This window comes from Onychomys torridus, chromosome 21 (genome assembly GCF_903995425.1).
Source record: "Onychomys torridus chromosome 21, mOncTor1.1, whole genome shotgun sequence".
NCBI classification, from domain to species: domain Eukaryota; kingdom Metazoa; phylum Chordata; class Mammalia; order Rodentia; family Cricetidae; genus Onychomys; species Onychomys torridus.
Window position 1 is genome coordinate 9196058 of NC_050463.1, and position 23186 is coordinate 9219243.

The following is a 23186-nucleotide window of genomic DNA, read 5'->3' on the forward strand; positions in this document are numbered from 1 at the left end:
AGCCAGCTCAGCAGGTGGAGGTGCTTGTGTACAGGCCCAACAACCTGAATTTAGTCCCCAGATCCCAGAAGATGGCAGGATAGCAGTGACTCCCAAGAAGTGTTCTCTTTCCTACACACACACACACACACACACACACACACACACACACACACACACGAGAGAGAGAGAGAGAGAGACAGAGAGAGACAGAGAGAGATTTTTTAAATTTAACTTCTTTATTGATTCTTTGGGAGTTTTACATCATGTGCCCCAATTCCACCTACCTCCATCTCCTATATCCTCCCCTCACCCCTGAAGTGCCCCCCCCAACACAAATGAAAACAAAAACCCTCTTCACTTCTCCTTTCCCTCCTCTCCAACACCTCTGCATTCATTCTGGTGGCATTGGGAGCCTTGGTGTGTCAGATAGTATACCCTTTTGTCCTATCATCTTTACTAGCAAATGTTCATTGCAATGAGTCACTGGTCTGGTTCAGGGCCTCTAGTTTCTGGTACACCATCATCACTGGATCCTCACCAGAAATCCTCTGGGATATCCCATGGCCACCTGGAGTCTTGGAGATCCTGTAGGTATTGTTTCACAGGACCAGTCACTTCATGAGCTCCAGGAGGTCCTAGATGGGGTATATTTAGGGGAGGCCAATGCAAGGCCTACTGTGGATCTGGGTGGTAGCTGAGCTAGTCAGTCCCAGTCACTGGGGCCACCTGCCTCAGACAAGGGGGTGGAGTCAGTTCTCCTATACCCCATGCTCTCAGGGTCAGTTCACACCACCCACCCACCCACTTGTGGTGAAGGGTGGGACCATCTCCCCCAAGTTCTGGGGCCAACTCTGGGAAAGATTTATTTTTTTAAGAGTGCTTGAGAGGCTGGGAAAGGGTCAGTCAGAAATGTGCTTGCTATGAAAACATGAAGACCTGAATTCTATGTAGAAAACCAGGCATCTGTAATCTCAGCACTGAGGAGGTAGAAACAGATCTCTGGAGGCTTACTGACTAGAAAATTGGTGAGCTCCACATTCACTGAGAAACCCTGTCTCCAAAAAAATAAAATAGAGGCCAGGTATGGTGACTCATGTCTTTAATTCCAGCACTCAGGAGGCAAAGGCAGACAGATCTCTGAGGCTAGCCTGATCTACATAGTAAGTACAAGGATAGGCAGGGCTTATATAGGGAGTGACTGAAGAAGACACCGTATGTCAAGCACAAACCTCTATTGATATGCACCCAAATGTACATGTGTGTGCACACAGACACACAGACACACAGACACACACACACAGTTGAAGAGAGTGCTTGAAAAGAGGAAGCTATTTGTGCACAAATTATACCTCAGCTACAAGAATTAACACAGAGAGGCAGTTTTAGATGTGTGAAGCAGGAATATAAAACCCTTGGGCACATGTTTGGTGATAGCCATGTGTTCTGAAGGTCAGCAGGTCAATGAAGCAATTAGAAATGGAGTTCGGTCCCTTCTGATAACTCAATGCCTTTGGGTGATTGGGGGGGAGGGAGGAATTGCTTATAGTATATAGAGTTGATCGAATCATGGTATAATTTCTATGTATGGATAAAATCTTTGAAAGTTAGGCTTTGGGGAAATTTCTTTTTGAACATTTCATGGATAAAGAGTTTATGAATTTAATGCTTTCTTTAGGTGCAAAATCAAATTGATTCTGGGCAAGAATATCCTCGCTGGTGAATACTGAGGTGCTGAAGGAGGGAGCATTTCTACCTGTAGAGTCAGGCAGTGGGCATGGTGAGCTTCCAGAGTTAAATCCTTCTAAGTTCTTGCCTGAGCACCAATCATTCCAGCTGACAAGTTAGGAATATGTCTAACTTTCTGAGAGACATTACCTTGTCCTTGTAACCTGGAATGAAGAAAACCACTATCTTTGATCTAGTTAAAGGTTTGGTCCGTCTATCTTAATTGCTTTGTAGAATGCACCTTTGTGAAATATAACTAGGTTCGTCATGTATGGATTGATTATATTGCCTTGTTGACCTGTTTTGTATATACCCTTCACTGAAAATGAGTAGATTGAACAATAAGGCATGTGAAAGCCATATCCATGAAGCCAGCTGCCTCACTCAGACATATTAAATGTCACAGCAGGCTCTCAGCTGGCTTGGCCTGAGAGTCTTTAAAATCAATGATAGTCACAGCCAAGAATTCATTGAGCAGACTCTTGACCCTGTTTCCAGTGGGTAGAATCAGGAATTACCCACCAAGAAAAGAAAAAAGGTAGTCCTACTATGAAAGCCAGTTTTACACAAAGTAAAATTCTATTAACCCTTCAATCTGTGGGTACAATCTGCTATTTATTATGCCCTACTTAGCTCAATAGGGATTGTTTCTGCTTTCACCTAGAGGTCACGGGGACAAGTCTTGGTTCGTTAGCCTACTAGGCTCACTGGACAAAGCTGTCCAAACTATCCAACCACATGGCTATGGGAAAGAGTCTTTTTTTCAACCCTGGGTATCATCCTTTTTGATGCTGCCATTTTCAGAACCTGAACATGCCATAGCCTCTGTTTTCACTGTGACCTCCAATCTCTCTCTTTTTTGCCAGACCTCAAGAACTCTTACAACTGCCTCCTTGTTGAACCCACCTGAAGCTCTTATTTCTTTTGATTTAACTGTTCATTGGAAACTATCTTCCAAGACAGGTCATGATTCCTAAGGACCATGTTCCCCCTTTGCTTCTCTTTTTCTTAGGCTGTCCTACTGTCTGCTCAGTGGAGGCATACACAGATTAAGACAATGAATTATCACGTTTTGTAAATACTGCAGGGCTCAACACAACTCTGAAAGATACACACTCAAATCAGGAGGTGTGGGTGCTGGTGGATTCTTCACAAGAGTGAGCATGATTAACTGTATATTTCTGGACACTTTCTCAACAGAGTGTTTTGAGAATGATAATGGAATTTACACTTTTTTTTATTACTTAACTCCTCATAGATTAAAAAAAAAAGATTTATTTTAGTGTGTGTGTCTGTGTGTGTGAGTGCCCAACAAGTCCAGAGAAGGGCATTGGATTCCCTGGAGCTAGAGTTACAGGTGGTTGTGAGGCAATTGATGAGAGTGCTTGGGTCCTCTGTAAGAGCAGCAAGTGCTCTTAGCCACAGAGACGTCTCTCTAAGCCTCGTTGTCATGGATTTTTAAAAAAGCTCAGTGTTTTTGCTAGGATCTGTTCACTGTACAAATGGAATAGGTTTCATGATAAATTTCATCATATCCACACTCCCCAATACTCTTTTATGGTTCCTTCCTCCTGCTGTTAGCCTTCCTCTTTGCAAACAGCCCCTTTCACCTTCCATATCTTTCTTTAAAAATCAAGATTCAGGGCGGGTGTGACGCCCCGAGGGCCTGGTGGGGCGGTAGCAGCAGAGCAGCCGGCAAGATGCCAGTAGTGGTGATGGCGGACAGCGCCTTCAGTTTCAGAAAGCTGCTGGATCAATGCAAGAACCAGGAGCTTGAGGCTCCTGGAGGAATTGCCACACCGCCAGCGTGTGGTCAACTTTTAGCTTTGTATTTGCTCCAGAGTGACATGAATAATGGAAGGTATCTTTGGAAGAGGATACCACCTGCTATAAAGTCTGCAAATTATGAACTTGGGGGAATTTGGTCAGTTGGACAGTGAATCTGGCAGAGAGATTTCCCTGGGATTTATACCATCATCAACGCCCACCAGTGGTCAGAGACAGTGCAGCCAATCATGGAAGCCCTTAGAGATGCAACGAGGAGACGCGCCTTCGCTCTGGTCTCTCTAGCCTACACCTCCATAGTCGCTGATGACTTCGCAGCCTTCGTCGGGTTTCCTGTGGAAGGAGCGGTGAAAGGTGTATTGGAACAAGGATGGCAAGCCAACTCTGCCACAAGAATAGTTTTTTTCCAGGAAGCCCGCCTCAGGAGCCCTGGATGTTTCCTTGAATTGGTTTATTCCCTTATCAGCGCCTGTCCCAGTTCCGCCAATCCCCAACGAGCAGCAGCACGCCAAGCTGACCAACTACGTGGCTTTCCTGGAACACTGATAGATCACTCAGAGTTCAAGGTCCACCTTCAGACCCTGTCACTGGCAAACAGATGTGGAGTTTTACTCTGAGTTCACTGAACAGGGTGAGCACCTCAATGTCCTTTGGATGTGATAAAATGCACATAGAAGATGAAGCGGATTGCACAGTGCCTCCTCAGACACTGGGCTGACTGTCCTCAGAGCAGTTCTCATTTGGTTGGCTCCATCAGTATTATGCAGCTAGCCTTCAGTGACTGCACTCTGAACACAAGCTGTCCTGCTTCAAGCATCAGACAGGGTGCTGTGGCACACACCACACTCTTGGATACCATTGGCCTCTAGCTGTAGTGATGGGCTTGGGCTTTGAGGAGGACTGTACCCCAGGCAGTGCCCAACCCACATTGTCATTGGCACTCTGGAGAATGTGCTCTTTCTTCCCACCCCAGAACAAGGAATCACTGATGTACACTCAGAGCTAAGGGTGGTGAGACCATCTCCTGGTGAGGAGCTGTCAGTGCCACATTTTTCCCAGTATGTGCAAGCATCCATTGCATGACGTGTACAGTGAGATCGCAGTGTTTGTGTCCTGTGAAACTCAAGTTCTGATGTCTCCTTTCAGAAGAGGGGAAGGGGCCTGGAGTGCTGTGTGTGTGTTGAAGGAAGTTCCCGAGCTAGCTCCTGAACACCCCATGCAGTCTTCCTACTGCGAGTCCCCATCCTGTGTCGAAATGCTGGCTGCATCTATGTTTGTTCTGTATGACAGCCCTTGATGATTTGAGGTGGTTAATACAGCCCTGGTTCATTTAGTCTGCAATTGTTCAATAAATATTTAATTGAATTCTTTTAAAGAAAAAATCAAGATTCAGCCGGGCAGCACTTGAGAGGCAGAGGCAGATGGATCTCTGTGAATTGGACGTCAGCCAGGTCTAAAAAGTAAGTTCCTGGACAGCCAGGGCTACACAGAGAAGCCCTGTCACACACAAAAAAAAAAAAAAAAAAAAAAAAAAAAAAAAAAAAAAAAAAAAAAAGGAAAAACAAAACAAACTAACTAACAAAACCAAAAAAGGGATAGAAAAGATTTGGCATTACAAGAGACAACATATTTGTCTTTGCATGTTTGACTTATTTTGCCTAATATGAGGATCTCCAGCTCTATCCATTTGTCTATAAAATTTGTTTATAAAATGACATGATTTTATTATTCTTTGTGGTTGAACAAAACTTCATTGTGATATATATAACAGCATAGTTTCTTCAAATTTTCATTTGTTGATAGACACTTTGGCTGATTCATAGCTTGACTGTTGTGAATAAGGCCATAATAAAAATTTTTATATAGGTATCTCCATTGTCTGTTGATGTATTTTGCTTTGTGTATTAATACAGGGGGGTACTACAGCCAGATGGCATGGTAGTTCTATAGGTTTTAGGTTTTTAGAATGTAAAACACAAACAGGACCTCCATACTGACTGGTCACCAATGGTAGATAAGGGTTGGTTTCCCCTCCACCCTCATCAGCATTTGTCTTATTTCTGTCGTGATAATCATCCAATTAGAGTGAGAGAGAATCTCAATGTAATTTTCGCCTGCATTTCTCTGATCAACTAAAGATTTAAATCATTTCCCCATGCTATTTATCTGCAATTTATACTTGTTCCGAGAACTGTTGAATTTATTTGCCTATTTATCGACTGGACAATTTACACTTTTTTGTTTAACTTTCATAGTTCTTTATATACTTCTAGAAACTGATTCCCTGAGATAGCTGACAAAATTCCCTGCCATTCTGTAGGCTCTCTCTCTATTTTGGCTCTCTCTCCAGGACCATGTAATCCTAACTGTCAATTCTTGCTATTACTTCTGAGCTTTGGGAGTAAACAGAATGTGTCTGTATCTTGAAGTATTTTCCCCCTGATTTCCTATAATAACTTTCAGTCATACAAAGGGTGTCAGGAATAGCCTTGGTGACCATGCAATGCTATTTCAAGCTGCTTTATTGACACTGGAAAATCAATAAGTATTTCTGTTAACAAGTACACTTGTTGCACCTAAACAGAGCAGAGAAAATGGGAACATAGAATGCAGAAACTGATGAGAAAGTTAAACAAAATCCAAAACAACTTCAGATAACCAGTAAGTTACTGTCCCTCCCAAACTTAGGGAGATAAAGAGGTAGACCTGAAGCATCAGAATTTATAGAAATAAACTTGTAAGCAAAACACTGGAGAAAAAAAAAAAAAAAAAAAAAAAACCCAAGTAATACCTGATGAGTTCCTGGAGGCTAAGTGAGGACTAGTTTAAAAGGTATACACTCCAAAAGGGTTAGCTTTAGATGTTTCCACATAACTAATTTTTTTTGGTGGGGGTGGGGCAGATAGAGTTTCTCTGTTCATCTTTGGCTGTCCTGGAACTTGCTTTGTAGATCAGGGTGGCCTCAAATTCAGAGATCAGCCTGCTTCTGTCTCCTATGACTAAAGGCATGTATCATCACCACCTGGCACTAACTGAATATTTTAAATCTACAAACCCTATCAGGCTCTAATGTAATATATAAAGAGAAGTGACATTACACAAAAAATTCAATAGAAAATAGTTACAGTAATATATACAATATAAATATTATAAATATATATCTATATATAAATGAATATTATAACTTTATTCTCAATAGTCAAGCTATGAGTCAGCAAAGGTATCTATCAACAGATTGTTGTACAACTACAGCAATCATTTTAAATACTAATAGTCTATGCCCAATGAGATAGCTGAGTGGGTAAAGGTGCTTACTGTCAAGCTTGAAAACCTGAGTTTGATATTCTGCATGTAGAAGGAAAAATTTGACTTCTACAAGTTATCTTTTGACCTTTAATCATGCACTGAAGCAAATACCCCCATTCACACATGCACAAACACACACACACACACACACACACACACACACACACACATACCCACAGTTACAGAAATTTGAGGTTAATTATCCAATTGCATCAATTTTTAAAGTATGAAATTAGTTTAGAAGGTGGTAACAACTTCTTGTTCTCTACATGAAGCACCATTAAATATATAGGGATATGGGCACAAGGTACAAGATGTACAAAGAAGTGAAGATTTCAGTTGGATGAAAAAAGAAATTCAATAATCTATTACACAACATCATAACTACAGTTAATAAAAAATATACTTTATTCTGCAAAACCAACAGATTTTACTCTGAGTGTTCTGACCTTGCAAATGGTAGGTATATAGAGTAATGCATGTGCTAATTAAGCTCAATTTAGTTATCCTAAAATGTTTATAATTCAAAGCCTTGTTTGAAAAGTATTTGTTTTTATTAAAAAATTTCATACTATATATTTTTAATTGAAGAGAACATTTTTCTTGGGGGGCAGGGGTTCAAGAACGAAAGGATCAGTTAGGGGAAGGGAAGGGAAGGGAAGATGGAATTGAGGGAGTAAATTTTGGAAGAGACAACTAGATTGAGGGGCATTTACAGGGTAGTGTGGAATCCTAGTACAGTGGAAACTGCTAAAATACATGAAGGTGATCCTAAAGAAGTCTTCAAAATGGGGAGATAGCGTCACAAATGGCCATCTTTTGTCACTAAATGAAGCTTTCAGTATTGGGACCGGGTTATATCCAATTGAGTCATTGGCCAAAGGAGTCTCATGGAAATAAATCCCCAAGCAACCCAGACTGTTGCCAAGATAATAGGTTGCTCTCCACAAACTGAGAACAAGGCCCTATTGCTGAAGACAACACTCACACTATTCACTGAACATGGAAAGGTCAAGTTGGTGCCTACATTGAACCTTCACCCTTACATTGTAGTGTCTTTTGGTATGGGAAGGTACTCTTCAGGCTACCAAAAAAGAAATTTAAACACTAACTCAGCCACAAAACTGTAGGCAGAGATTTCCTGTTCTGACCACCTGTTCCTCCTGCAGCTGCTTCCAAATTACCACACAGAGACTTAGTATTATTTATAAATGCTCGGATGATAGCTCAGCCTTGTTATTAGCTAACTCTTAAATTATCCAATTTCTTTTAATTTATGTATTTCCACATGGCTATGGCTTTACCTGTCCTCTTGCTTCCTAGACAGCTGGCTGGCATCTCTCCTGACTCCACCCTTCTTCTTCCTCCAATCATTCTTTCTGTGTCAGACTGTCTTACCCAATCTCTTCTTGCCCTGCTACTGGCCAATCCATTTTTTTTTTTTTAATTAACAATGAGCATAATCCACAGCACAAAACTTTTGATCTACAATGCTATCTTGCCTGAAAAATATGCTAGGGCAATGGTGGCAAAAGCTTCTGGGAGTAACCAACCAACCTCTGATTTGACTTAATGCCCACTCCACAAGATGGAACCCATACCTGACACTACTTGGGTGAATAAGAACCAAAGACTAGGTAGCCCAGAGACCTAGGGTAAAACCAAATACTACTAGTCTTTAAAAAATAAAAGTAGTGATACTCATAGATTAATGCTTTATTCAGCCATCTTCAGAGAAGGTTCCTCTGTGGCAGATGGGAATAAATACAGAGACCCACTGGCAGATGGGAATAAATACAGAGACCCACAGTCAGACATTTTACACACATAGAGTGAGAGAGAGAGAGAGAGAGAGAGAGAGAGAGAGAGAGAGAGAGAAAGAAAGAAAGGAAGAAAGAAAGAAAGAAAGACACAGAGAAAGAGAAGAGGAGAGACAAACAGATACCCTAAACAGAGACAAATTTAGATAGCCCTGAATGGGATATCTTCATCAAATTCTTCCCCTCGGAGCTCAGAAAACCTCACAGAAGAGGAGGTGGAAAGAGTGTAAGTGCCAGAGGGGATGGAGGTCAGCAGATAAGGCCCTCTGAATCAACTGAGTGAGGCTCATACATTTGAACTCAGAGATTGAAGCAGCAAGCATAGGGTCTGCACAGGTCTATAGCAGTTCCCCTGTGTATAAATTATAGCTTTCAGTTTAGTATTTTTATGGGATTCCCAAGTTTGTTAATGTCTGGGTCTCTGATTCTTGTGTCTTCTCTTAGGTTCTTTTCCCATCTGCTGGTTTCTCTTTAGAAAATAAACAAACAGAAACCAAGGAAACAGTGTTCTCCAGACACAACAGGACTGATGCAGCTATGTACTCACAGAGACTGGGGTAGCATGCCCAGGGCCTGTACAGGTTCAAGCCAGAATGAGTCCCAGTTGTGAGAGGGAGAAGTGGACATGATCCCCCATCCCTTACAAAGAAGGTATCTCCAATTAATGACCTCTTAGTGTTCTCCAATGGAGCCTCACTGGATATAGAAACTACACTTAAGGGTAGACCCCATGCCCAGCAGTAAATGCCCAACACAAAATTATTTGGGTATTTGGGAACAGGCAGGCTGGAGAGAAATTTCTGCCTACAGTTCCTCTCTCTGTCCAGCCATATCACTTCCTGTCTCTGCCTCCCTAGTGCTTGGTTTAAAGGCATGAGGTCCCAAGTACTGGGATCAAAGGTGTGTGTCTGATTGAGCTTGTATGATAATGAGTATTCAGAGACGAGTAATGCCTGGAGGGTGGTGCTCACCAACCTAAGACAGAACCAGAAAGCCTGTGTGGCCTGGACAGGTGTCTCCATGATGGGTAAGGTGACCTGCTGATGTCCAAGCAACCTAAGTGAGAAGCTCATTTTTCAGTAAAAGGGGGGGGGGGACCTGTAGGGCCCTGGCCACCGTTTTGGGTAACTGTTGCCTTGTTTGCTGACCTTGACCTTGATATCCTCCCTATGCTAATTCCCTGTGAGATTCCACCTTCCTAAATACTTAAGGGAAGTTCCTTGTCTGTGTATCCTGCATACTGGGCATTAGCAGCTTAGATGCAAGATTGTAAAACATCCAAAGCAAACTTCTGCCCTCCAGGGTTCTCTCATTGTGCTGTAAGCCTATGTTTAAGACCTCCTCCCTCCTTCAATAAATGGCATTTGGCATTCAAAAAAAAAAAAAAAAAAAAGGAAAGGAAAGAAAGAAATTGAAGACAGCAATGTTCTAAAACAGGAAGTGGTGATGGTGTCATGGCTGGACTAACAGCTATCAAATTGTGCAAACAAGAAAACTGTATACTACGTGAATTATCTGTCAATAAAGATCTTTAAAAAAAATGGTATGTGTCACCACAGACTGGCTCTGTGTTTCTGGATCAATTTCTCTGTTTCCTTGGCACTGTTAGACTGGATTAATCTTGTGTAGCCCAGGGTGGCCTTGAATTCATAGAGATCCAGCTGGCTCTGCCTCCCAAGTGCTGGGATTAAAAGTGTGTGCCACCACTGCCTGTCCTCTATGGCTAACTAGTGGCTTAACTCCGCATTCTGATCTTCAGACAAGCTTTATTTGTTAGATGACAAACAAAATATCACCACAACTGACTCTTGTTTTATGGATTAAGCTATACTACCCATAATAACACAGAGCTATACTTCAAGAAATAAGTAAAAACAGTTGGAGTGTGTGTGTGTGTGTGTGTGTGTGTGTGTGTGTATACATACACATGTGTCCTGTTTTGCCTGCATGTATGTCCGTGTACTTTAAGCATACCAAGTGCCTGAGGGAGCTAGAAGAAGGTATTGAATGCCCTAGAACTGGAGTTTCAGATGGTTGTGAACACTATGTGGGTACTTGGAATTAAATTTGGGTCTTCTGGGAGAATTGCCAGGATTCTTTGTCACTGAGCCATATCTCCAACCCCAAGTGGTAGATATATTAATGGTATACTAATCATGCATTAATAGCTTAAGGAAAATTACAAGAAATATAAGGATCAAATAATATAACAATTATCCAAGAAGACATATAATTTTTAAAATATAGCCCCCATTATACATGAGGTAAAAAAAAAAATACATAGAATAGCAAGGAAATTATAGATACACAACTAAATATGGAGACTTCAACATATCTGTATCAGTAACTGACTGCTAACTAAAGCAGGGCATTAGTAACAAAACAGTTGAAACCAACAGTGTTATATGTGAACTAGTATCATCTGATTATGCAGATTGTTCCATCCAACAAGGGTAGAGTGCACATTCTTCTCAAGATCACAGGGAATCTCCCCTAAGATAGCTGGCTTGGAACTAATAATCACTCTTAAGGAGATGTAAAGACAACGAGATTGTGAAGTGTATCTTCTCATTCAACCCTGAAATTTAACCAGTTTCAACAACTGGGGAAGCCTAAATGAAGTAGAGATTAAACTACCAACCTCTAAATAACAGATAGAAAAGAGAAACCTCATGAAAAATTGAAGTATGCCAAACAGCATGAAATTCAGTGTATTCCCAGAACTTGTGGGATTCAGAAAAAGAAAAGCTGGAAATGAAACCCAGAGTAGTAAATGAATTCAGGAAAAGATATTAACATAATGATTAACCTTTTATTTTAGAAGGTGATGGGCAGAACAAAACGATGCCAAATCATGAAGATGAGTGTTATCCAGTCATTTCTGAGTGAGGTACAGGAAACTCATAAGAAATGACTTAGCAAACCTTACAAGATTCAAGAAGCCCCTCTCTGAGGTTATGTGAGCAGTAAACAAATGCTGCAGAGAAGAGACATTGGTATGGAGCCTCTTACTATACGATCTGCTGGGAACTACAGTGATGCAGCTTTCATGAAATGTCACTCAAGTTGTGACAGGACTTTTTGGTGATAAAGCAGCCAGGGTTTGGCAGCTTACTTGTACACTTATACAAGTAATCCCGATATACTACTTACATACTTCTATAAATAATCCTAGAAAACACAGTGGGTCACCAAAGCAGACTTGGTTGGAATCATCATCATCATCATCATCATCATCATCATCATCTTTTTGGTCTTGCTGTTGGTGCCCTATCTGGGATGAATAGATATTTGCTCACATCTCCCCATGGAAAGTTTTGGAAAAAAAAAAAAAAAAAGATCAGCACTCAGAAGACAGAGGCAAACCAATCTCTGTGAGTTTAGTCCAGGTCAGTGAGGGCTATATACAGAGGCCTGTTTAAAAAAAAAAAAAAATCAAAAGCACAAGCAAACATAAAAATCCAAACCAAACCAAACAACAACAAATACAGGGGAGGAGGATGAGAGATAACTTAGGTTAAGAGAATATGCTGTTCTTCCAGAGGACCTGGATTCAGTTCCCAGAATCAATTTGGCAGTTTATAACCATCTATAACTCCAGTTACAGTCTATCCAAGACCCTTATGTCCTCTATTGGGATTAGTACACAGTGCATAGTACACTCCTGTAGGATGTCATTCTGTATGCTGTGAATATGTGTTGCTCTGATTGGTTGATAAATAAAGCTGTTTGGCCAACAGTAGGCAAAATAAGGTTAGGGGGGATATTCCAACTAGACAGAGAGGAAGAAGAAAGGCAAAGCTGAAGAGATGCTGCTAGCCACTGTCAGGAGAAGCAAGATTAAAGTACCAATAAGCCACAAGCCATGTGGCAAAGTATAGTTTTATGGAAATTGGGTTAATTTAAGATGTAAGGGCTAGCTAGCGAGAAGCCTGAGCCATTAGGCCATATAGTTTGAAAATAATATAAGCCTTTGTATATTTATTTGGGTCTGAGCAGCTGCAGGCTGCAGAAAACTCCAGCTATAGTACACATACATACATGCAGGTAAAATACATATATATTTAAGGGAATCTTTAAAAATATCGATAAGCCTCATTTGGCTAAAGTAACTAAAAGATGATATATAAATGGGGCAAAATCAAACAATTCCTGGCAAGAAATCATAGACAAGAAAGGTATGGTTATGCACACTTGTAATCTCAGCTTTCAGGAGAGGGAAGTTTCCAGAATTCAAGGCCAACATAAGTTACAAAAGATCCTGTCTCAACAAACAAAAACAAACAAGGACTCAACAAAAACTCATAAGCAGTCAAAGAATATAAGAGTATACACATTAAAAAACTGGAAGAGGGAGAAATGGCTCAGTGGTTAGGAGAGCTTGCTGCTCTTCCAGAGTACCTGAGCATGGTTCCTAGCAACCACATAAGACAGTTTACAGCCAGCTGTAACTACAGCTTTAGGGGAGCTAATACCCTACATTCAGGTGACAACTACATGAATGTGCACAATCCTATACACAGATCACACACACACACACACACACACACACACATACACACACACACACACGCACACACACACACACACGCACACACACACACACACACACACACACACACACACACACAAACACAAACATAAGTTTTAAAAAACCTTATTTTAAAAAACTGAAATAATTGTAAGTAATTACCCTAGGCAGTTGTGACCAAGCCCCTTCCAGGATATAGAGAGGTAACAATGACTAATTTATACTGGGAGTCCCACACTGCCTCAACACCAAAACAAAGCATAGGTGCTGTGGGATGTCTTTCTGGATGTTGTGCATATGTGTTGCTCTGATTGGTTGATGAATGAGGATGCTCTGGCCTACAGCAAGGCAGCTTAGAGGCAGGCGGACATCCTAGCAGACATATGGAGAGAAGAAAGGAGGGGAAAGGGAGAGACGGCAGCCGCTGCCCAAGGAACAGCAAGACACCAGCAGACCAGTAACTCCATGGCCACGTGGTAAAACACAGATTAATAGAAATGGGTTAAATTATAAGAGCTAGCTAGCAAGAAGCCTGACACAGGCCATATAATTTGCAATTAATATTAAGTCGCTGAATAATTATTTTTTAAGAGGCTGCAAGACCGTGGGGCTGAGTGTGACAGGAGAAACTTAGGCTATATATAGACATTACAAAGAACCCATACTTCTTGTAAATACAGATGAAAAAAAATCTCAATAATTCTAGATTCCATACATTGTTTAAACAGAAGTACATATCACAGCCAAATAAGAATTACATGATTATGTGAGATAGAGAAATACATAAAAATAAATATATGGAATCTATCATCTAATCATATAGATGCACACAAATTCTAAGATCAGATGACTGTAGAGAGAGATGGACAGATTGTTCAGTGGTTAAGATCACATTCTACTCTTCCAGAAGACCAGAGTCTGTTTTCTAGCACCCAGACCAGTTGGCTCAGAACCACCTGTAACTCCAGCTCTGGAGGATCCAGTGCCATCATCTGGACTCTTTGGGTACTTGCACTTGCATGTGCACACACCTACACACAGAAACACACATATGCAAAATTTAAAACCCCAAGAAAGCATAAGGCAAGGAATATTAAATGGCATCAGTATTGGATAGGAATAAGACAGTCTTCCTTCACATTGTTTACATAGAATATGTCAAAAAATAAGAACTCTGAAAAATAATGTAGTTGTTCTGAGATTACAAAAGACTACATATAATGTATATATACATATATGTATATTAATTTTGCTGCATATAAACCATAAGTGATTAAATCTGAAATTAAAAATACAATACCATAGTATAAGCAGAAAAAGGGAGGGAGAGGGGCAGAAATGGAAAAAGAGAATTTCATAAATCATAAAGGGCCTCATAAACAGGATACTAAATGCCAAAAATAATCAGTAAAAGCAAGATAAATAATAATTGAATTATGTTTAATGACAGATAGACAAAATATATTATTTTAAGTGTTAGAAAATCACACATACACACTATCTATCTATCTATCTATCTATCTATCTATCTATCTATGTATCTATCTATCTATGGAAGATCAGATAATTTCAATGACTATTAAAATTTTCTACTAAACTTTAATTACATTGTCAAAAATCCACCTTTTTTTTTTTCAAACTCCACTGTGTATAAAAATTTGTGAAAAAAATTATGCACATAAGCATAAAAGTCAGGATATTATCAACACAATAAAAGTTCAAAACAGGGGCTGAAGAGGTGGCTCAATCCCTAGCACCCACATAGCAGCTCAAGTCTGTAACTCCAGTTCCAAGGCACACACACACACATACATGCAGACAAAATATCAGTGCACATAAAATAAAATAAATATAAATAAATTATTTTTAAAAAGATTCAAAACAAGCTAAGTCCCACAAGCAGAGAAAGTAGTGGTTGAACTGACTTAACTAAAAGTTCATCTACCATCATATGTGAAAGAGATTGAGTCAAAGAATCCTCATAAAAAGCTTTCAGCATAATACAAAAGTTATTTTAGGAACTGGAAAGGTACCTCAGGAGTAAAGAGCAGTAAATGCTCCTTCAGGACTTAGGTTCAATTCCCAGTACCCACATGGTGGCGACTCAAAACCATCCAATTCCAGGAGATCTGATGCCCTCTTCTGGCTTCCTTGAGCTTCTGCATGCATAAACTCACACAAGCACACATACACACAAAAATAAAGTAAAAATACTATTAAAAAGTTAGATTAGAAGCAACTGAGATAGTTCAGTGGTCTTGTGACCTGAATTCAATCCTTGGACCTCACACATAGGAAAGAGAGCTCCATATGATAGTTCCCTTATCTCCACACTCAAGCCATGGCATGCATGCTCTCCCCACAACACACATATTATACACTCACACAATAGTAATCATTTTTGAGACTAGTCTTACTGTGTTGCCCAGTCTGGCTTGGAACTTGCTATACAGACCAGGCTGGTCTACAACTCACAGTCACCTGCTTCTGCTTCTTGAGTGCAGGTGTGTGACACCACACCTGGATACAATATATATATATACATACATACAGATATATGTATGTATATATATAGCATTTAATTATATAAAAAACACTATTAACTTATTCAAATTTTCTAAAAATGAAACTTTAGTTTACTGATAAACAAATGACAAATTTATGAAGAATGTCTAAAAACATCTATGCACTGGGAAACTCTTGGTGAGGAGCTGAAGAAGATGGGATGCACAATAGAAGCCAACTGATTCACCAATATGGTGACTCCATGGATATGACATATTGTTAACAAGTCTTTATCAAGGAAACTTAAATAAAGCAGCTCATGGAAGCAATCTGCTCTACTCAGAATTCACAAGGGAACCCACATCCATTAAAAACGTACTTTTGCTTAGAGACCATATAATGTCCCAGGGTGGTTCAACTTCAGGCAGTAAGAAAAATAAGAGCTCAAAGGAAATTTCATTCTGGGACCTCCACACACCTCCCTTTCAATTCTTCTGTATCAACCTCTCTCTTCCACAGGATCACTGGCAAATGAAGAAACACCTAGTTAGTTGAAGGTTCAGATTTGCCATTTTTTTGACATTACATCTCAATGCAAATCAGTGCTCTTATTTGAACACTAACAGATTCTTCAACACCAGCTGGGTGTCCCTCCATTCAATTCCAGTGGTCCATCCTTAGAAGAGTCCTGAAAACAGAGCAGTCTTTCTATGCTATGTGTAGTGCTAGTTCAAAGCCAGTTTGCTCTTTCTAGTAGCCAGTTTCCATTCAGAAGTGATGGAGGGATGGGACCCTGAGCCATCTATTTACTATGTATTTTTACTATGAAATTTTAATATTGCTTAAAGGGTGTTTAGGAAAAAGGCCCCCCAAAACCGTTATTGCTCAGAAAATTCGATGGGAGTTTGGTTCTCTGTACCAGGGAGAAAGAAACTGAAATGCTCTTTTCTGACAGACTCACAAACATTCTCAATGAGTACAAAATACATACAGACAACATCCGCCTTGGTACGAAGTAAAAGCAGCAGATATTGAATTCTACCACAATGCTTTTTGTTTTTGAGAGCACTCATTTTCCCTACATTTAAAGAATCTCACCTCCTGGTCCCAGCTTTAAGCTCTTGGCTTGACACAAACTTTCCTTTTGGGGGTATGGACAAACATTTAGATGAAGTGATCAAGAGAAACAAAATTGCTACTCAAACTGCATTGTTTCTCCCCTTTCTCGACATATCCACATCTCCAAACTTAAACTTGAGCCAGCACACAACCTGCTTTCCTTTATGGAAAGCGTGAACACACTCTGCTCTAGGAAATGACTGTGTCACCATTTATCAAGCCTTTTCTACTTCCTCTTTCCACTGCTATTTGCGCCCAGTTAACGAAAGGACTACTTGTTCCTAACCTACATGTTTGTAGATTCAGCACCACGTTCTTAAAATCACAACAGGTCATTTCGCTCCTCCCAAACACACTTGTATGTAGGTCCCTTGAGTTTGGCAATTTGGGCAAGTTCCTGGAAATTTAGGGATTACCAACCTAAAAAGCACTGTGCTGAAGGAACTGGATGGTGGATTTTTACACGATGCTTTCCCTGAACCCGAAAGACAGGAAAGCGGGCTCCACTTTTGAGAACCTAAACGCCGAGCACCGCAGCCCCCGCCACCCCCGGCGGCGCAGCTGGGAGCCCCGGGCACAGCTGTGTAGAGAGAGAACCCAGATCTCTCTAAAAGAGGAAACCTGGGCTGGGAAAGCATGCCAGGCTCCAGGGATACCGGGAGCAGAGGAATCGGGGCGCCCCTACAGGCCTGCCCCCCACCTCGAGCACTCGCATCTCACCAAGTCTGCATCCAAGTCTCCCGCGTGCGCGGCCCTCTCACTGCCAACCGAGACCCATTCAGCTGACAAACAGCATTGCGAAGGCCTCTGCGCCAGGAAGAAAAATGGCGTGTGAGGAACTTCCGCCCCACTTGTTGCTCTCTGCTGAGGCCGCAATGACTGCTCCCGGAGTTGGGATTCTCAAAGCTCCAGTATCTGAGCCTCGCGGACTAATGAACTCAATAAGACAGCGGCCACTATGTGCTACGGCGCCAGAGAGAAAGATGGTGGCGGAGGACTTTCCGCTCCGCCCACGCGAGCTTCTGATTGGACATTTTATTAGTGTGTACGCCTCTGCATCCCTGATTGGCTAGCACTTAGAAACCACTCTGATAATTTTGAGTGAAAAAATTTGTAATCTCCAACCAATTAAATAAAAAAAATTTATACCTCACATTCCATCCACAACTTTTCCCATCCCAGGCTTTCTCTCTTAGAGCAGAACTGCCCAGACAGGGTTTTAACGCTCTGTGCATCCCCTACCTCCTCCATTCTGTAGCTCAAGCTGGCCTTGAACTCATAATTAATATCTAAGACTGGCCTTGAATTCGTGGTTCACTGATTAAACACTGATCATGAAGCCACATAAAGAAACAACAAAACCTGGGCTGGAGAGATGGCTCAGAGGTTAAGAGCACTGGCTGTTCTTTCTAGAGGTCCTGAGTTCAAGTCCCAGCAACCACATGATGGCTCACAACCATTTAAAAAAAAATGAGATCTGGTCCCCTCTTCTGGCCTGCAGGCTGAACACTCACTGTATACATAATTAATAAATAAATCTTTAAACAACAGCAACAACAACAAAACCCAAAATCTAAAGATCAGTTTTACTAAATATAGATGCAAAAATTCTTTTTAAAAATGATGTGTGTGTGTGAAGTTCAGAGGGCAATTTGAAGGAACTGGTTCTCTTCTTCGGTATTATGAGTCTCAGGAATCAAAGTCAAGATATCATGTCAGGATTGGTAACAACTGCCTTTTACCTGCTGAGCAGTCTTCCTAACTCCCTCATTTTATCTATCTATTTATTTATTTATTTGAGACAGGGTATGGATAGTCTGGAACTCCCAGTGATCTGCCTAACTTTACCTCTGGAGTGCTGGGATTAAAGTAATGCACCACTGCCTGTCTCCAAAAATTCTTCATGAAATATTTTTAAGCTGAATGAAACATGTTCAAAAGAGCATACATTGTAACAAAATTTGTTGAGTTCTAGGTATAAAACAATAAATGCAATATAGTACTGAAAGGGAAAAATCAGTAGCCATCTTGAGAGATGCTCCCCCTACCCCCAAAGTATTTGCTGACCAGCAGTTTTAGAACTGAGCAGAAGTTGAATTCATGGGGAGATAAGGCTGGAACAATAAATCCATATATCCTGGACTTGGTAAAACAGGGTATGGGGATTAATGGACTCAACTGATCAGAAATTGAACTTATGGGAAAATAGTACTGGAACAATAAATCTAATTGTATATATCCTGGGTTCAGCAAAAGCAGGTTATAGGGAGTAAAAAAAAAAAAAAAATGTCTCTCTAGATACCCTGCATCCTGTTAGCCATCAGTAACCTCATACTTATAGTTCAGCCAGTAACTTCAAAGAACTACCACACCCCAGCCCCCTCTTCCAATCCCAATGAAACATTTCCTATATTAAACCCCTTAACATGAGTGCTCAGGCCGTCTTCCTCCACCCTCTGTGTTGAGTGTTTGGAAAAGGGACCAAGCCTGAGGCTTGCTTTGTTATTAAGAAAAGCTCTGTGTGCTTGCTTGCAAGGGATATTGGCTCTGTGGTGGTCTTGCTTGGGGGTCTTGTGACCTGGGCACTATGACTACAAGTTCAATTGACACATGCCTTTAATCTCAACCATAGAAGACCTGGAGGTCTGTACAAACAGGCAGTGACGAGGAGGTCGTGTGGCTGGGTTTACAACCAATGAGAAAACAGAACAGAAAATCTATAAAAATGATAGGACACACAGAGGTAGCTCTCTTGCGGAGAGGAAGAGCAACAGAAGCAGTGAAGGGTAAGGTTTTCCACTCTTGCTCTGACCTCATGGTTTTTAACTCTGCAATTGGTTCTGTGTTTCTTATTTAACAACCCGTTTACATCTACAGGGCACAACAGTACACAAATAGAATCTAGGATAAAAATTATATGATCATCTCAAGTGACTCAGATAAAGACTTTGACAAGATTAAACATTTTTTTTTTCGATGAAACCCCTGAGGAATTGAAGGAACATAGCTCAATATATTGGGGACTATGGGGGTCCAGCCCCTCAGTAGTCCCCTCCCAGGGTCAGGGAAGAACACACAATCATCTGATAATCTAATCTTTGATGAAAGGAAATGAATCTATGTATACAAAACTCCTTAGTCCATATACTTCATTATTCTGTGTCAGTTCTGTCTATTCTGCTCTCATGCCTAGCTTCTTTCTTGCCTGATTTGTCTCTACATTTATCTGCTGCTGCCCTGTAAGTTCTAACTTAATATTCTCATCTTGGTTCTGCCTCATCTAGGTCCTTATCTTGTTCTTACCCATCTAATACTTTCCCATCTGGCTCTTCCTCATCTTCTATCCTGATCTCTAGTCCTCTAGTCAAAAATCCTCTCTAACCCAAATCCTCAATATCCTCTCTTTGTTCTCCTTATACCTCACTTCCCCTTAGTCTCTGAGGTATTCAGTTATAAACCCAAGCCATAGCAATCCTCTGAGCAAGGTCACCAGGCTTGAGTTCTTACAGGATCATAAAGGCAGATAAGAATTTTCCTCAGGCAGTGGCCATTAGGAAGTTACAAAATGAAAATACAAAATCAGTATGTCTCTGATCAATAATGAACATACTAGAAAACAAATCAAGAAAACAATCACATTAGCCTCATAATAGCTTACACACACATACACACACATGCACGTCCAAAAGGAAATGAATAGGAATAAATCTATATAAGAAAGTGAATGGTCTTGATGAAAACTTTTGAGACTTCATCTTGATGGAATTTTCCTGTGATGAATATGAAATTTCCTTCCCCATCTCTTTTGATTAATTTTAGTTTTAGGTCTAGTCTGTTAGTGTGGGGCATTTACCCACCAATCCCACAGTTCCCCGGAGATAAACAGATAGAAAATAAAGGATAGCCTTGAGAGGGCCTGGAACTTATTCCAATGAGCCCTGTCTCTGCCCCAGGGTATTTATAGAGACGCCAAGAGGTGGAGCAAAAGACCTCCCCCCAGCACAGCCAACTGCAGACCATCTCAGACACCAGCATTCTGGCCTGTGGTTCTAATCATCCTCTCTATGCAGACCTGCTGGGTAAAGCCACGAGTAACCTGAAAACGGGCTTCCACATGTTAGATATTAGGATAGCTACATCAGCTTGTTTCTTAGGTCCATTAGATTGGAAAGTTTTTTCCCAACCATTTACTCTGAGGTAATGCCTATCTTTGAGGCTGAGGTGCATTTCTTGTATGTAGCAGAAGGATGGATCCTGTTTTTTCATCCATTCTGTTACCTTGTATTTTTATAAGTGAGTTGAGTCCATTGAATGTATTTTTACACTGCTTTCTACCTATTTCTTGATCCAGTCAGTGGACCCTGTGTCTCTGAGAGTCTTTATTCCTCCAATTGGTATAGGTGGGGCTTGTGGCTCCAAGGTCATTCTTGTTCCAACTGGTGCAGGTAAGGGCTCTTCTTCCAATCAGAGCAGGTAGAGTCTGTGGTTCAGATGGTTACTGGTGCCTCAGGGGATGGGTAGCAAGGAGGGTGGGGTAGAATGCTACTTCTAGGTCTCTGGGGCTGTGATGGGTTGGGGAGGAGCAGGGTATGTGCCCCTAAGGCCTAGGGACTAGAGAGCTAGTTTGTTCAACCAGAAATTCGGAGAATGACCTCCTCCTCCAATTGGTGCAGGTGGGGCCCATGGCTCTGGTGGGCACTGGTGCTATGGGGGATTGTTGGTGAGGGAGTGGAGGAGGAGGCTTCTGCCTGGTCTCTGGGGTTCAAGTCCTTCTTTTGCCTGAGTGGAGCAAAGTAGAGAATTAACAGCTTTTACTGGAGCAGTAGAAGAACAGAACTATGACACTTTTACAGGGGAAACTTTCCCCTAGAGGGGCAGAGTTGTTACACTCTGGGTGATCTGAGCAGAGATATAACAACTTTGCTGGGGAAAACCTCCCTTCCCTGAGAGGAGTTGTTACACTGAGGGAACCTCTCCCTGGAGCAGGGCTGTAAACTGCCATGCTTATGGAGACTTTGGTATTCCTTGACTCCCAACTATCAGGATCCATTTCCATTTGAGCTGCAATGCTTACAGTGAGCGTATTTGATGGAGGTTACAGGTGATCACAACTGGTTTACACTTAGGTAAATTCCTTTTTCCAATAAAAATAAATCATATTCTCAGTAACTGCAAAATACTAGCCACATCCACAACCATTCATTGAAAATAAATCTCTTGAATTTAATGTTTATATCTTTTATTTTTAGTGTGTGTATGTATGTGTAGGTACACATGGAGGTCAGAAGATGGCATCAAATTCCTGAAGCTGAAATTATAGGCAGTTGAGCAATACAACAGGATTCCTAAGAACTGAATTTTGTTCCTCTGCAAGAGGAATAAATGTTCCTAACTACTGATCCAGCTGTATACCTCCCACACTTATTAATTTAAAAGAAATCAAAATGAACAATAAGTGTTTTACTGAAATAGTAGGGAATGGCCACTTTAGGCTGAGGAAATATTGTTGCAGAATTCTAAATTAAAAAACATCTTCATGATTCATCATTGAGCAAAACAGAAAACAAGTGGCATGCTAGCATCACTATAAACCCAATACCTCAGAACCAGGGCCAGATGTCTATAATTCAAAAAAAGTCAGTTGTTCAGGAACAGTTTTCTGGGAAAGGGAAGAGGGCTTGTATGGAAAGTCACAAAAACCAAAAGATGAAAGCCTTTTATAAGTAAAGATCACCTTGCTTATGGGTATAACTGTTACAGTGGTGTATGACACATACATATTCCTTTTTTAAAATATTCATTTTGCTTATTTGTAATCAAATATGTGTGTGAGCATGATACTGACATATTAATTCAGGTGACCATTGAATCCAGAGTCAACACCCTTGTAGATGGAGTTACTAGTGGTTGAGAGCTGCCCAATAGGGGTTCTATAAATGAACTCAGCTCTTCTAGAAGACCAGTACCTACTTGTGACCACTAAGCCATCTCTCCAGCCCAGAAAGTATATTCAGAGTTTCAGATGGCTAGAATACCATGGAGAGGCTATGGGTTCCAGTATGGCCCCTTTTTTGTGTCACATGATGTATGGAATTTGAAATTCCCTCACCATTATCAGTTTTGTAAACCAGGAGAAATACTCCGGGTTAATAAAGTTTATAAGTCTCACTTGCTTAGTTACTTTGTCCAAGTATAGTTAGGACATATGCATCAATATTCAGAACAAGGAGGAGAGAAGAAATCACCTCATCCTATACAAGACACTATACCAACAGAGAACGTCAGTCTGGGTGTCACCTAGAGCTCACTAGTAGAAGAGTAACTAAGAGTTTTTTCAAATGATAATTTGAAAATTGACAAAAACCAAACAAAACCAGATGTTGGCTTGGGTTTTTCTTTTCCATTACATTTTA

General features: G+C 40.8%; 1 protein-coding gene and 1 pseudogene across 4 annotated transcripts in view; one reads left to right on the plus strand and one right to left on the minus strand.

The window, feature by feature from the left end:
• LOC118571690 (zinc finger protein 136-like) overlaps positions 1-17555 on the minus strand; it is a 75206-nt gene extending 57651 nt beyond the window's left edge. For 2 of the 4 annotated variants that reach the window (XM_036170913.1, XM_036170910.1), the window contains exons 1-2: positions 17494-17555; positions 3680-3825 (exon numbers count right to left, since the gene is read on the minus strand). The gene's annotated coding sequence lies outside the window, so the exon portion shown is untranslated. The remainder of the gene's footprint in view (positions 1-3679; positions 3826-17493) is intronic. The other 2 variants (XM_036170911.1, XM_036170912.1) reach the window with 2 other exon arrangements.
• Positions 3402-4038, plus strand: LOC118571694 (annotated as a pseudogene).
• Positions 17556-23186: the final 5631 nt, after the last annotated feature.